We start from the raw sequence: 13,383 nt of genomic DNA on the forward strand, positions 1-13,383 counted from the left end.
GCAAATTTGGTGAAAATCCGTCTATCGGTTTTGGCTGTAGGTGTGAGCAAAGTTTTGCTCCATTCAGTTTATGGGAAAACATTTAATTTTGGGACCCCTCCCTATAATTTTGCCCCCCCTTGACCAAACTTTGCAAATTCAGAGTAGGCCATATACTTTTTTTGCAAAGTGTGGTGAGGATTCGTCCAGGGGGAGCGAAGTTATAAGGCTGTCACGACCCTCGCCCAAAGCCCCCTCTGGCAAACCCATTGGCCAGGTGGAGGCAGGACTCGGGCCTCTAGAGCCTGGCATTCTCTTCAAACGCCTTCATGGGGCCAGTCCTGGTGCCTATGGCACCAGGGTCATACACCATGAATAAACAATGTGCTTGGGAACTACTTTATTATTGTCAGCCAACATGGAGGCATCCACATAGCTTGGTTCCTAAGAACCAAGCTATGCAGTCTGGTGTTTTGGGTGTGGTAGCCTAGGGACTACTTTTCCTGGACTATTTTATTGGGGCTATTTAAACCACACCCGAGCAAGACAACACGCTTTGCGTTACTTTGCAGCTTGCAACGTGACGCTCACTGTGTCCAGTTATTCCCTCGAAACTCGGAGAAGCAGAACCTGCAAAGAAACAAAAGGAACATCATTAGCAGCAGCATCTTACCTGCAGTCTTCATCTTTAAACACTCGCAGCTACTGAGAACAGCTTCCTCGAATCTGCACGCCTCCCGGACAGAACGACCTAAAAGAGGAAGATAGAGGCAACATTAAAGAAAGCAGTAGAGACATTTACAAATTACGAACTGCTCAAAAGGCTTACCTGGCTGGTTGCCTCTTGGCTGGCACCACTCCGGACATTCCACTCGCACTGAAGAACATCGCGACCTACAAGGAAGGAAAACACAGGTTAGCAAAGGCAAGACTTTACAGCGCTGCGTATAGCGCTTACTTACCGCATCATAGCGCTTTTAATGCACCAACATTTACCAGCGGGGCTCAACAAAGCCAGTTCGTCGTGCTGAAGCTCTGCATACCTAAGGGAGAAAAAAGAGACATTTTAAACAAAGAAAGGCATGCAGGATAGCAACAAAACTAAAGAACAGCAATAAGACCTACCTGAACAATATCAAACGGGCCGCCATCAGTGAAGTAACTGGACCGCACTCGCCCATGAAAGAAAACGCACCCCTGCAAAGAAGGCAGGACAGAGAGCACGCCTAATTCTACCACAAGGTGAGGAGAGGGCCCCAGAGGGACTGAAATCATACGGGGGTGGAGGGAGGATACTTACCCCAGTCGGTCAGTCTTGAACACAGTCCTCCTATATTTTCAGGCAGAAACATCCCCGCAGACCACATCAGGGCAAAGCTGAGAAGCATACCAGCGAGTAACCCGGCTGGGTGGCATCCCTGTGGATACCAGGTGAGCGTAACAAGCAGTCCAAAAAGTGCTCTTCCTTTGGATTTAGCAACTTAAACATTACTACATGGCCGTGTAGTTATGGTTAAGTTGCTGTTTCCATACGAAGAGCACTTTTTGGGTGGCTTATAACTTCGCTCTCCCTGGACGAATCCTCACAAAACTTTGCAAAAAAAAGTATATGGCCTGCTCTGAATTTGCAAGGTTTGGTGCGGTTTGGTTTAGGGGCGGGCAAAGTTAAAGGGGGGGTCCCAAAATGTCTTTTTTTCCCATAAACTGAATGGAGAAAAAACTTTGCTCACGCCTACAGCTCAAACCGCTGGATGGATTTTCACCATATTTGCAGCAAGAGCAGCGGCTTGGTCCTGAAAGTGTGCTTTTGTAAATTTGGTGAAAATCCCTCCAGTAATTTTTTTGTTAAAATGACCAAAAAGTAGGTAAAAAAAAATAGTGATATCTATGTTCGGTCCATTGACACACTTCCCTGTTCGCTCTGCGGACAGTGTCCTGATTGGCTAATCGACTTACGTCATGCCTGCGGACATGTGGCGTGTTCACCGATTGGATGGTGGAGAGCGTAGCATATGTCAGATTTTTTGAAATGGCCACTATCTTGTATCTGCGGACGTCCGCCGACAGCGCTGCGACAAATGGTGGGAAAATACAATTTTGGCAAGTGTGTTGGTCTGTAAGACTGTTTGGGGATGGTGGGGGGGTAAGAGATGTTAGGCACCGCTATTGTGTTTGTTGTGTCCGCGGACAGCTGCGCTGTCCTCGATGTCCATAATTGATGCATATGGGGATGTCCTAAGGATACTATACCTGTCCGGACTGTTCGCAGGCAAGGTGATATTGTTCTACAAACATACGCGGTGTCTGGGATGTCTGTAATTAAATGAAAATGGATATGTCCTAAGGACACTATACCTGTCCGTACTGTTCGCAGGCAAGTTAAAACTGTTCAAAGAACACACATGGTGTCCGGGCTGTCCATAAAAAAACCAAATATGGAGGTGTCCTAAGGACACTGTACATGTCCGTACTGTTCGTAGGCAAGTTGAAACTGTTCTTAGAACACAGATGGTGTCCGCAGACATTAAAAAGGCTATATGTCATGGTTAAAATGTTTGATTCTATGGGATCAAACATGGGTGTGATCTATGGGTGTGATATGCTGGGGTGGTAGTGGGAAGGCCTAGAGTCTTGGGTCCATTTGGTGGTTGTGGTGAGGGCCTAGAGTCTTGGGTGCATATGGTGGCTGTGGTGAGGGCCTAGAGTCTGGTATGCATGTGGTGGTTGTGGCCAGAGTCTATGCAAGACGAAAGTTATAAGTAACAAAGTTATATGCTTTCATGGGTGTGATATGCTGCGGTAGTTGTGTTATGGAGCAGTATTTATGAGTTATACTTATTGTAGTATACTTACAGTTTGGTTTGGTAACTACAGTATATATATTCTTTGTCAATTTCTGTGATAAAAGAAAAGATCATGTTACTATTGGTAGTTTGTAAGGAATTATAGCATTGAATAATAGATATTTTTTATTCATTTTGACCCTCATATTTAGTAGGTTACAAACCAGTGTACTGTGCTATTTGCTTAATTACTGTGTTTGTTTTTCTAATCATTGATTCTGTGGGGAAAACAAAAATCCATGTCGGATTAAAAAAAAACTTTTTTTGTTATGCTACAGTCTATTTGTTTGTTTGTTTTCAGAGTTCACGTGTTGTTTCCGGCTAATGTTCTATCTGTTGGTTTGTTACATATTTTTGTAGCAGTTAGATATCTGTTGGCGTATTCTAACTGTTTGTTTCTTGTTATAATTTAGTGGATTTATTTATCTGTTTGGTTGTTATAGAATCTTGGGGCAGTTAGATATCTGTTGACGTATTCTAACAGTTTATAGTTTTTTAGTTGAAGTTTTGTTAATGTTTAAGTACAGGTTAGTTATAAAATTTTGGTTTTAAGAAGATTAAAGAAGTGTTTGTAAGATCTGCTGGTAATCTCTGATTTAGAATAATGGTACTATTATTACATTCAAACCATCCACATTTCTTTTTAATATATGCAGTTTAGTGACCTGCATCGGTTGTGCCTCCTGTGTGGTACTGTAGTATTATTTAGCGTGTTTTGGGAGCGCAGCACCACTGCATGGGATCAATGTATTACTATAATGTGGTACAGCAAGTCATGTGTTGCCAGTGTAACATATGGACATGTAAATAAAGACAGGTTACACAATCATTTGTTCTCAATAATTAGTTTAAAATCACACAATTTTTTTTTCTTTTCTCACCTGAAATGCCTCTATTGCAGGAGACACAGTAGATACTTAATTAATTAATGTAATTAACAAATACTAACACAATTCTAACTTCTTAATATGATAATATGTTCTCCATGTACAAAATGAGGCAGGCTGAGATTCATTTTAAACGGGTGTGAGATTTTTTTTTCTTCTCTCTTTGCTCTGTCCACGGTCTTTGCAGGAAGCAAAAACTCGAATAGCAGGAAATCAGTTGATACAGTGGCCCTCATTAGGACCCAGGCGTTAAGGGGTTTACGGCGCCGTAAATGGCGCTGACCCTTAACGCCTGATTCCAAGGTCCCTTTGCGGGATGGTGATTTTAACGCCTGCTTTTTGCAGGTGTTAAAACCCATGCCGCATAGGGACCTTGGTGCTAATTACGGCACCGTAATTTACGGTGCCGTAATTAGCGCCTTTCCCCATTCCCATTATGCCCATTATACTCACCTTGGAATGGGGCGGTAATTCCGCCATCCACCATGGCGGAATCCTGACCTTAGCGGCATGGACCATGGTGCTATTAGCACCATGGTCCTCCGCCAAGGTCGTAATGAGGGCCAGTTTCTTACTGTAAAAGTGAGCTATTGTTTGAAGAAGGGGGGTATGACATGATGGACTTTGATTGGGTATACGTCACTTTAGGGGCTGTAACAGAGGTTTCTTGGAGCATCTTGGGGAGGGAGAAAGGCAGTGGACATTTTGCAGAGCTTCAGTGAAGACTTGACTGGAGTTGCTGTGGGGCGCCTGGCTGGACTGCTGGAAAGCGTTGTTCCAGTGCCCTGATGACCTTCGAAGACTGGAGTGTCCAGTCCATTAGCACCGGCTTGAGAACAAAAGATTGCAGATTGGAACTGCATGTTCTCGCTGGGTGCTTTAAAAAGAAGACCCTGAGCCACTTATCGGAGGCGACCAGCCAGGAGATCGCATGTGGGAGAGCTACAAATAGCTGGGAAATATACAAATGTAGTGAGTTTGCTGTGATGGACAAATGATTTATTATTAGGCAGGCAGTGTAGCGATAGTCACTATTGGGGAGTCACAGTGTTTAAATGCCACATTTTAATGTTGCCATCTAAACGCAAATCAATTGATGTACATTTTTTTTTATTGTTGCAAAGAATTTAATGAAATGCCTTGTATTTTTGCAATTGTTTTTCTTCTGTTTATTCTAGAAAAGACTGCCTCGCAAAGCTGGTAATGTATGATTTTGAAATGAAACTGGTATAAATCACAACCTGTGTAAAGTTTTTTTTTTTATTCTGTCTTTCTCTGGTGCATTTAGCCCATATCACATAATAAAAAATGGAGGTTATTAGGTAATATATGTGCCAAACTGCCTGTGTAAATAAAGTAATGTTATGAGCAATTATAAATAGCTGTGTGCGTGGTTCCACTCAGTGTATATGTATGTGTGTGCCTTCTGAGTGGTAACATAACACAGTAGTCTGCTGGACGTACATGAGTCAGCAGAGAGAGAGGCCTCTGGAAATACAATCTCACTAATATAAATAAATTAGTGATAATACCACATGTTATCGTGAATACTCCATGGAAACATAATCTCACTAATGTAAATAAAAGGGAACCCATTTCATAATAGCAGTGTGTCACTAAAAACGAATTTCAGAATGTCTCAAAGGGGAGCCACATTCTCAGACCTAGTGCAATATTTAGAGGCAAAATTATTTGCACATGGGACGTGGTCATCGAATAGTACCTCAGAATGGCATGACCGCATTCATGGTGAGGAGCAGAAAGAAAAACTAGACAATATTTTTGCAGAAGGCAGTATAATTCAGGTCTGCCTTCTAAGGTTATTAAATGCAGCCGATAAAAATACAGAGAAAGACTGTTTGATACGGCTATGCACCAAGATCTGGTTTATTTTGAATAGGTCCCTGCGAATGCAGGAAAATGATACCAAGCCAATTAACAGGTTAAAGACTGACTTAGATGGGGCAAGTAAGAAAGAGGAAATGTTAAGAGCGGAATCGGATGTATGTCAAAAAGATATGCAGTTAAAATGCAGAGATTTTGATATTCAATTGTCCAAAAGCAAGAAACAGTTTGAAGACAGTGAGCAAGAATTGGTACACTTAAAAGCACTGGTGGACCACATTAGACAAGATAAAGATGAGATGGTTTTGAAATGCAAGTTTTACAAAAAGAACATTTTGAAAAAGAAAGTGACCTCCAAAATACAGAACAAGAAATTATTAAAATGCTTCAAGAAAGAGACAAGAGAAATAAAGAATTTAATGAATGCCAAATGCAAATGTGTGACATGCAGGAGGTAATTAATAAAATGAGTGATGAAAACAACTATTTGCAAAATGAAGCAGACAGGCTCCTTAAAAAGTGGAAGGACTTGGAACAGCAAATGTGCATTCCCAGGTCCCAGGAAAGGCAGCAGGGCACCACATTTAATGGAGTTGAGGTGAATTCTATTTCTACCCAAAGAGCTAGTGCCCCAGTAAATGGGCCTGCGACTGAACTTTTTATTTTTTAACAAGACTTAAAAAGAGCATTTTCTCGCTTTGATGTATCTTTTGACCCCAATTCCAATGAGTTTAAAACTGCCTACTTCTATAGGCTACAGAAAGACATCACATCCCAATTGGTCCGTGAATTTGACCGTGACAAGTCCCTGGAATGAATTGTACACCAAAGCACAAAACTATATGAGGTACTCTATTGTCAGGGTAGAGAAAGTGATAAAATGAAAGATACTAGACCCAAATCTAAAGAACCCTCAGCAACAGTGATGGAAATCAGGTCAGCCAAAATGTCCCTTGAGTCTGCTCAAAGTCCAAGTAAAAATAATTTGGCACCTGAACAGAGGGGTAATCAACAAAGGTCATCACACCCTGCACCAATGTTTCAATCACATGATCCTAGTAATAGGGAGAGCTACATCAGCCCTAGGTACTTAGAAGATAGGCCCTGGGCAGGCTATCGACCTGATATGTCAGGTATGAACAATAACCAGAGCCAAAATCAGGATCAAAGAAATGACGGTCCTTATCAGACATTGGGGACACAAAGCAGATTTGATCCCAATACCATGATATATGGTAATCAGGATAGACCCCGATATGTGGATCGATTTGCTGATAATTGGAATCAACATAGGGGCCAGTACCCACAACCTGAGAGACAGGACATGAGGCAGAACATGAACTACACTCCACCTCAGTACAATGATTCCCCACCAGGGGACTACAACCAAAGGAAGGGCACACCCAGCTCCCCTACACAAATGAATCAAGAGTTCAGGAACCAGCCCAATAGAAATCACTCACCTTAGAGGTATCAGAATAGATCCAATCAGGGGGAAAACAACCAATATCGATCTAGGCCACAGAGAGAGGATTCTAAAGAGATGGAAAGGTTTCAGTGCCTCGAGGCCCAAGTGAAAATGTTAGCTGAGCAAATAGGAAAGCTCTGTACAGCACAAAAACAGTCATCAAAGGAGTGGGCAGAAGGCCATAGCAATGACCGGGGGGCTTCTGAAAAGTGACTAAGTACTTATGATACCTGCAGTGCCAAAAAAACAGTTTGCTCTGATGTAATTTTGCATAATGACTCTGAGATGCCTAATGATTTAAAAGTGAAAATACCAGTAAATGAATATGTAACAGAAAATGCAAATACTTCTAAAAGAGAGGTACGGTTTAACCTAGAACTAAATCAAGCATTGGAGATTTGTACAAATGAAATAGGAAAACCTGAAGATCCAAAAGAACAAAGAGACAGATTTAAGAAAAATGACTCATGCATGGGGAATACCAGTGAACCGGGAGTAAGTGGCAATGCTATAACTCCTTCCCTGGGCAATTAAAACAATGACCAAACACAGGCAGGAAAAATAAATGCTCAAAAGGAGGGTACAGGTCAATCACCTGAAGAATTCTTTGAACCACATATTTTTGAAGAGGTTAAAAGGGCTGGTACCATACTGAATAATCACAAATGCACAGAATTAGACAATGACAAATTGCCAAGTGATGTTGTTACACATGTTCAGTTGGAGGGTTGTAGTGTGACCTCTGATGATATACCAACCGTATATTATAAGCCTAAGAATACACAGTTATACAGGTAACAACAACTGAATGATGTCATAACCATAAATTATGAAATTATATTTCATCAAAGTATCGGGACTAATGAATCACTTTTTCTTTTTCATTATCTCTTTCTTTTTCGGTTCAATTTAATGATTGTAAATTTATTTTCTTTCTTTCCTGTTTACCCTATGAATCCTCCCCTTCACCAACCCTTTACTCTCTGTGACCATTTCTTCTATGATTTTGATTCAACAATTTTGTGTTTTTTGTGAAATGATATAATTATACTATTCAAAATGTTCTGTTTTATATCCTACATTTTTGAATTCTGTTGCTTACTTCAATACTAAAGCCCGTATTTGAAAAATGCTAATGGTTTTAGCCGAAACACATGTCATACAGAGGGCATAATGTAATAAAAACTTTTTCTTTCACGGATGGATTTGGCGCTGTCTCCAGTCTGAGTACCTTTTTTTTTACTGACCTCTGATGATACCTGGATGGAAGGGCGAAAGGTGGCCACACTCCAAAAAACCTCTGAACATGGGGAAATTAATAAAGTCTCTCACACAGGAATGAGCAAAAAGGAGGGAAAAGTGTCTTTCCATTTACCAATGTGCTTAGCCAAAAGTGAAAAAGGCCTGACAAAGGTGAGCCCTGAAATCAGTAAGAATTTGCATTTCTTATGTGTGTTTGAAGAAATTGAAGACAGGTATTATGCTCCCATCACTGTAGAAGAAAAATGCAATACATTTGCAATGATTGACACTGGCGCACAGGCCACAATTATGTCTAAAGAATTAGTAAAGAGTATCAATGAAGAGATATCCCTGCAGAATCAGATCACAGTGAAGGAAAATCAAGGTCCAGTGCATAATTTTAACAGGGAGGAGGTGCCTATTATAGGCGTCACCGAGGTTGACATAAAGATAGGTAAACACAGAATGAAACAGCAGGATTTGGTCACATTAATTTGTGAAATACCATTTCTGATGGGAACAGATTGCCTAAAAAGATTGTCTCCTCTAATAGATGGGGTGAATGGAGTACTGTGGTCCTTAACTAAAAAACCATTGAGACCTAAGAAACTAAAATCACAAAACAGCAATATAAATGAATGTCACACCGTTGCAAAAACAAATGATGCAGTGGAGGTGTAGCTCCAGAATAGTTGCATACCTAGCGTCACTGTTATATTAATATGTCAAGACAAAATACAGAGTGAAAATTAAAAATTACCTCTACAAATATACTTAGACCCAAGGAAAGAATGGCAAACTGCCATAGATGAGCACACCTTACGTTTTTATTTAAAAGAGAAGACATGCAAACAGAATACTGCTCCTAGCGCAGGTTCAGAAAAACACATTACCACTCTTGCTGAAATACACATGGAAGATGAGCAACCATGGGTTCATGTTGAGATAAATGACTATTCTAAAACAATAAAAGCCGCTTTAGCACTTGAACAGGAAAGGAGCTTAATTAATGAGAAATTGTTGCAAAAAATAATGGAAAGGGAGGAGATCCCGAAATTTAGGATTAAAAACCAGTATGTCTCTGGTGTGGACCGTCCAGACTTTGAAAACAGAATTGCAGGTAGATGTATGCTGAAAATTAGCATTAGACAAAAACAATTTACCATAATATTTGGATAGTGAGTGGAACACAAAATGACTTTTACATGGGCAATGACATCATGCACAGAATGTGTATGGTGTTAGATTTCCTTAATCAAAAGTTATGGTCACGCATAGGTGGGCCGGCACCTGAATTTGAAGACAAAAGAAGGGCTTATCATTGCACACAGCTGGTCCCTTATGAAATTGAATTACAAATGAGGAAAGATACTATTATCCCTGCATTCACAAAGCAGTTTGCAATAACACTGAAATGCAAAAATGGACAGCAGATGAAAGATTCTGATGCATTTGTCTGTCTGAATGAATCCATAAAACAGCAAGGCCTGGATTATGAATACATTCCATTGGTAGATGTGGGTGAAGGGTCTGTAAAAATGATGGTGAATAATAAAGGTTGTCAGGATATTAATTTAGAGGAAAACTCCCCAGTAGGAATGGCCATACAAAAATCACATTACACAGCAGATCTAAATAACATGGTGATTGGAAATATCCCTGAAAAGTATGTAGATGCTAAGGGTGAATTGCCAGAATACCTGGACTCTCAGCCCAAAGGGATATTTAAAATTCATTCTGTGTACCCTTATGATTCAAGCGAGACAGTGTGCTGTCATCAAGAGGATTGCATAACATTTAACTTAAATGAAAATAAAATAGAAAATCAGCCCATTGAAGTGGAAGCTGATATGCCAAAACATTTAAAAGTGGAAGCTTTACAAAGAGACACAGCCACACAATTAGAGGAAAGCGCCGAGTTTCCCATGCCAGAACATTTTCCAGAATTCTGCAAAATGGTAGAGAAGCAGATTTTATCAGCGGATGCATGTGACAACGATGAGGATAGAAATGAACTGAGGAAGATATTTATGGAGTTTAAAGATGTATTTGCAAAAGATGCTTATGATTGCGGTCTAACTGATTTACATGTGGCCACGCTAACGGAAGGGTGTAACAGAAGTCCAATATTTGTGCGCCAGTATAGACTACCATTGGTGTGTTTAGAGTCATTGGCAGAGATTATTAAAAATGTGGAGTCGCGGGGAATCATCAGGCCCATTCATAGCACATCCAATACACCTATTTTAGGTGTGTTAAAGCCAAATGGTCAGTAACGACTGTGTGCAGATTTGAGGGAGTTAAATAAAAGAGTGCCAGTATCCAGATGGCCACTGCCATTCATTGCTCAGGGGATTAGCTCAGATACATGGTTCACAAGTATTTACCACATTAGATCTCACCTCTGGATATTGGTGCGTGCCATTGGCAGAGGAGATACATAATTTATTTTCCTTTTCATTTGATAATACTCAATACGCATGGGTTAGAACTCCATTCGGGTACGTCAATAGTGGGAGTGAATTTGGCATATTTTTGAGAAAAGCTATGCCTGATGCAGCAGAAAGAGGAACTATAGTTTATGTGGATGATGTGCTGAAAAAAAATGAAAGCTTGAAAAGCCATTTTGATGAAATAAGACATGTGCTTGGCCAATTGCAGAAAGCAGGCGCCAAAGTGTCTTTACAAAATGCACAATGGTGCAAGAAAAAAGTGAACTTTCTAGGCCATGAAGTGACTGAACATGGACTAAATCCACAAAAGAAAAAAATAGAGGCTATACAAAAACTAAAAGACCCTAAAAATGTGAAAGGGGTAAAAAGTTTATTAGGAATGACAGGCTATAACAGAAAGTTCATTGAAAATTATGCTGAAATCACTCAACCATTTACTAAACTGTTTAAACTGAATACACCCTGGAAATGGGAAAAAGAGCAGTCTGAGGCAGTGGCTAAATTAAAGGAATGTCTTTTAAAGGCACCATGTTTAGCATATCCCATAAAGAACAGGGATTTCTTTATAGAAATAGGTTTCTCTGAACATTGTATGTCAGCAGTGTTATCACAAAAACATGATTTGAATCACAAAACCATTGCCTACGCAAGTAAGGCATTTTCCCAAGTTGAAATTAAATTCAATGAATGTGAAAAGGCCCTATCAACCACTGTGTGGGCGCTACAACATTTCCACCCCATTGTTCAGGGAGAAAAGGTGATTATTGAGACAAATCATCAACCTTTGCAGTTTTTAGAGAGGAAAAGAATTAGGTCAGGTAATCTAGAACAGTCCAGAATCACTTCATGGACGCTGGCATTACAGGGTTTTCCTTTAGAAGTGAGATATGGCCAAAATAAAAAAAGCCCAATTGCTCGAGGTTTAGCAGATTTACATGACTGTGCAGCTGAACAAGTATCAAACGAAATGGAAGTGGAACCTAATTTACAGGAATTTGAACAATCACCACACAAAGCTTTTGATGAAAAGACTTGCAAGGACTTGCCAACTGTATATGTTGATTGTTGTGCTTTTCGCATTGAAAATGACATAATAAACAATTAGTGTCAGGAATAGGAAATGCCTGGTTGAAATGTGAAGGCTTCCCTAGTATAAGGATGAGAATTGTAGCTAGGAGCAGTTAAGTAGCGGAATTGGCAGCCATTTATGAAGCAATTGCTGCTGTGGTTGATAATAAATTCAGTGAAATTGTCGTGGTGACTGATTCTGACTATGCATGAAATAGCTTTGTGGTATATTTACCTGGCTGGAAAGCGAGAGGCATGATTACATACAGCAAAAAGCCACTTAAACATGGAAAAATGATACAAGCCATAGACAAATTGGTGTCAGAGAATGACTCAACAATATACTGGAGGAAAATTTGTGGGCATCTAAAAACTCCAGGAGAAGATAAGGAGGGGAATGATAAGGCAGATCACCTGGCTAAAATTGGGGCTGTGATGGGAGAATTGTTACCTATTAAACATTTACTTGGTGAAATACAAATTGATGCAGTAACACGTTCTAAAGCACCAAACGAGGTAGATCAACCAGCAGCACAATGGAGTTATGATACACCAGACCAAGATCTGATTGAGGCACAAAAGGATGATCTAATTTTGGGAATATATTATAATCATTTGATAGATCATGAATAAAACCCTTTAACATAAAATGATTGTATAGGAAAAGAAGAGTTGGGGGTGCTATTAAAGAATAAAAAACGAATTAGACTACAAGATGGACTCATGATTAGAGAGTCCATAACAGGATAGATACAGTGGGTGGTACCCCTTTCACTCAGAGGGCTAATGCTACACCATGCACATGATGCAATAACTGCAGGCCACAGAGGTTCACAAAAAACATTGGAAATACTAAAGGATTATGCTTACTGGCCACATATGTCCCAAGATGTGTAATTATATACTAGAGGATGTCTAGTATGCGCCCAATTCAAACCTGCTTCACCAATGCATAGAGCTCCATTAATGAAAAGAGGCCTAACACTTCCATGATCAGATTTGCAAATAGACTATGTAGGGCCTGTAAAGAGGTCGAGCAGGGGGAACCGTTATATTTTAAGTGTGGTGTGTTTGATGTCGAAATGGATTGAGTGTATTCCTGCACCAGATTGTAGTGTGCAAACAGCAGCCACATTACTGGTGAATCATGTGTTTTCAAGGTTTGGGTTGCCACAAAGAATAGAATCAGACGGAGGAAGTCATTTCACAAGTGCTCTAATGAGTGAGGTATGGCAAATACTGGGTGTGAAAAGAACATTACATATTGCATATCGGGCTGCTTCTTCGGGTGGAGTTGAACGCAGTAATAGGTCTGTTGTGGACATATTGAAGAAATTTGTGGCAGAAGCAGGTTCCAGCTGGGATTTACGTTTACCTTTGGTTTTAATGGCAATCAGATCAACTCCTGACAAAGCAACAGGTGTTAGCCTCCATGAGGTGTTGACAGGTAGGAAAATGGTGTTACCACAACACCTGCTATACAGAACACATGAGCAGACACTTGTGAGCGCGTCCATAGTTCATGAATACATTGATGAACTGAGGAAGCATTTACAACATGCATTTGCTTTTGTACAGAGAAATCTAAAGAGAGCTGC

This window comes from Ambystoma mexicanum, chromosome 11 (assembly GCF_040938575.1).
Source record: "Ambystoma mexicanum isolate Mex_15411 chromosome 11, UKY_AmexF1_1, whole genome shotgun sequence".
NCBI lineage: Eukaryota > Metazoa > Chordata > Amphibia > Caudata > Ambystomatidae > Ambystoma > Ambystoma mexicanum.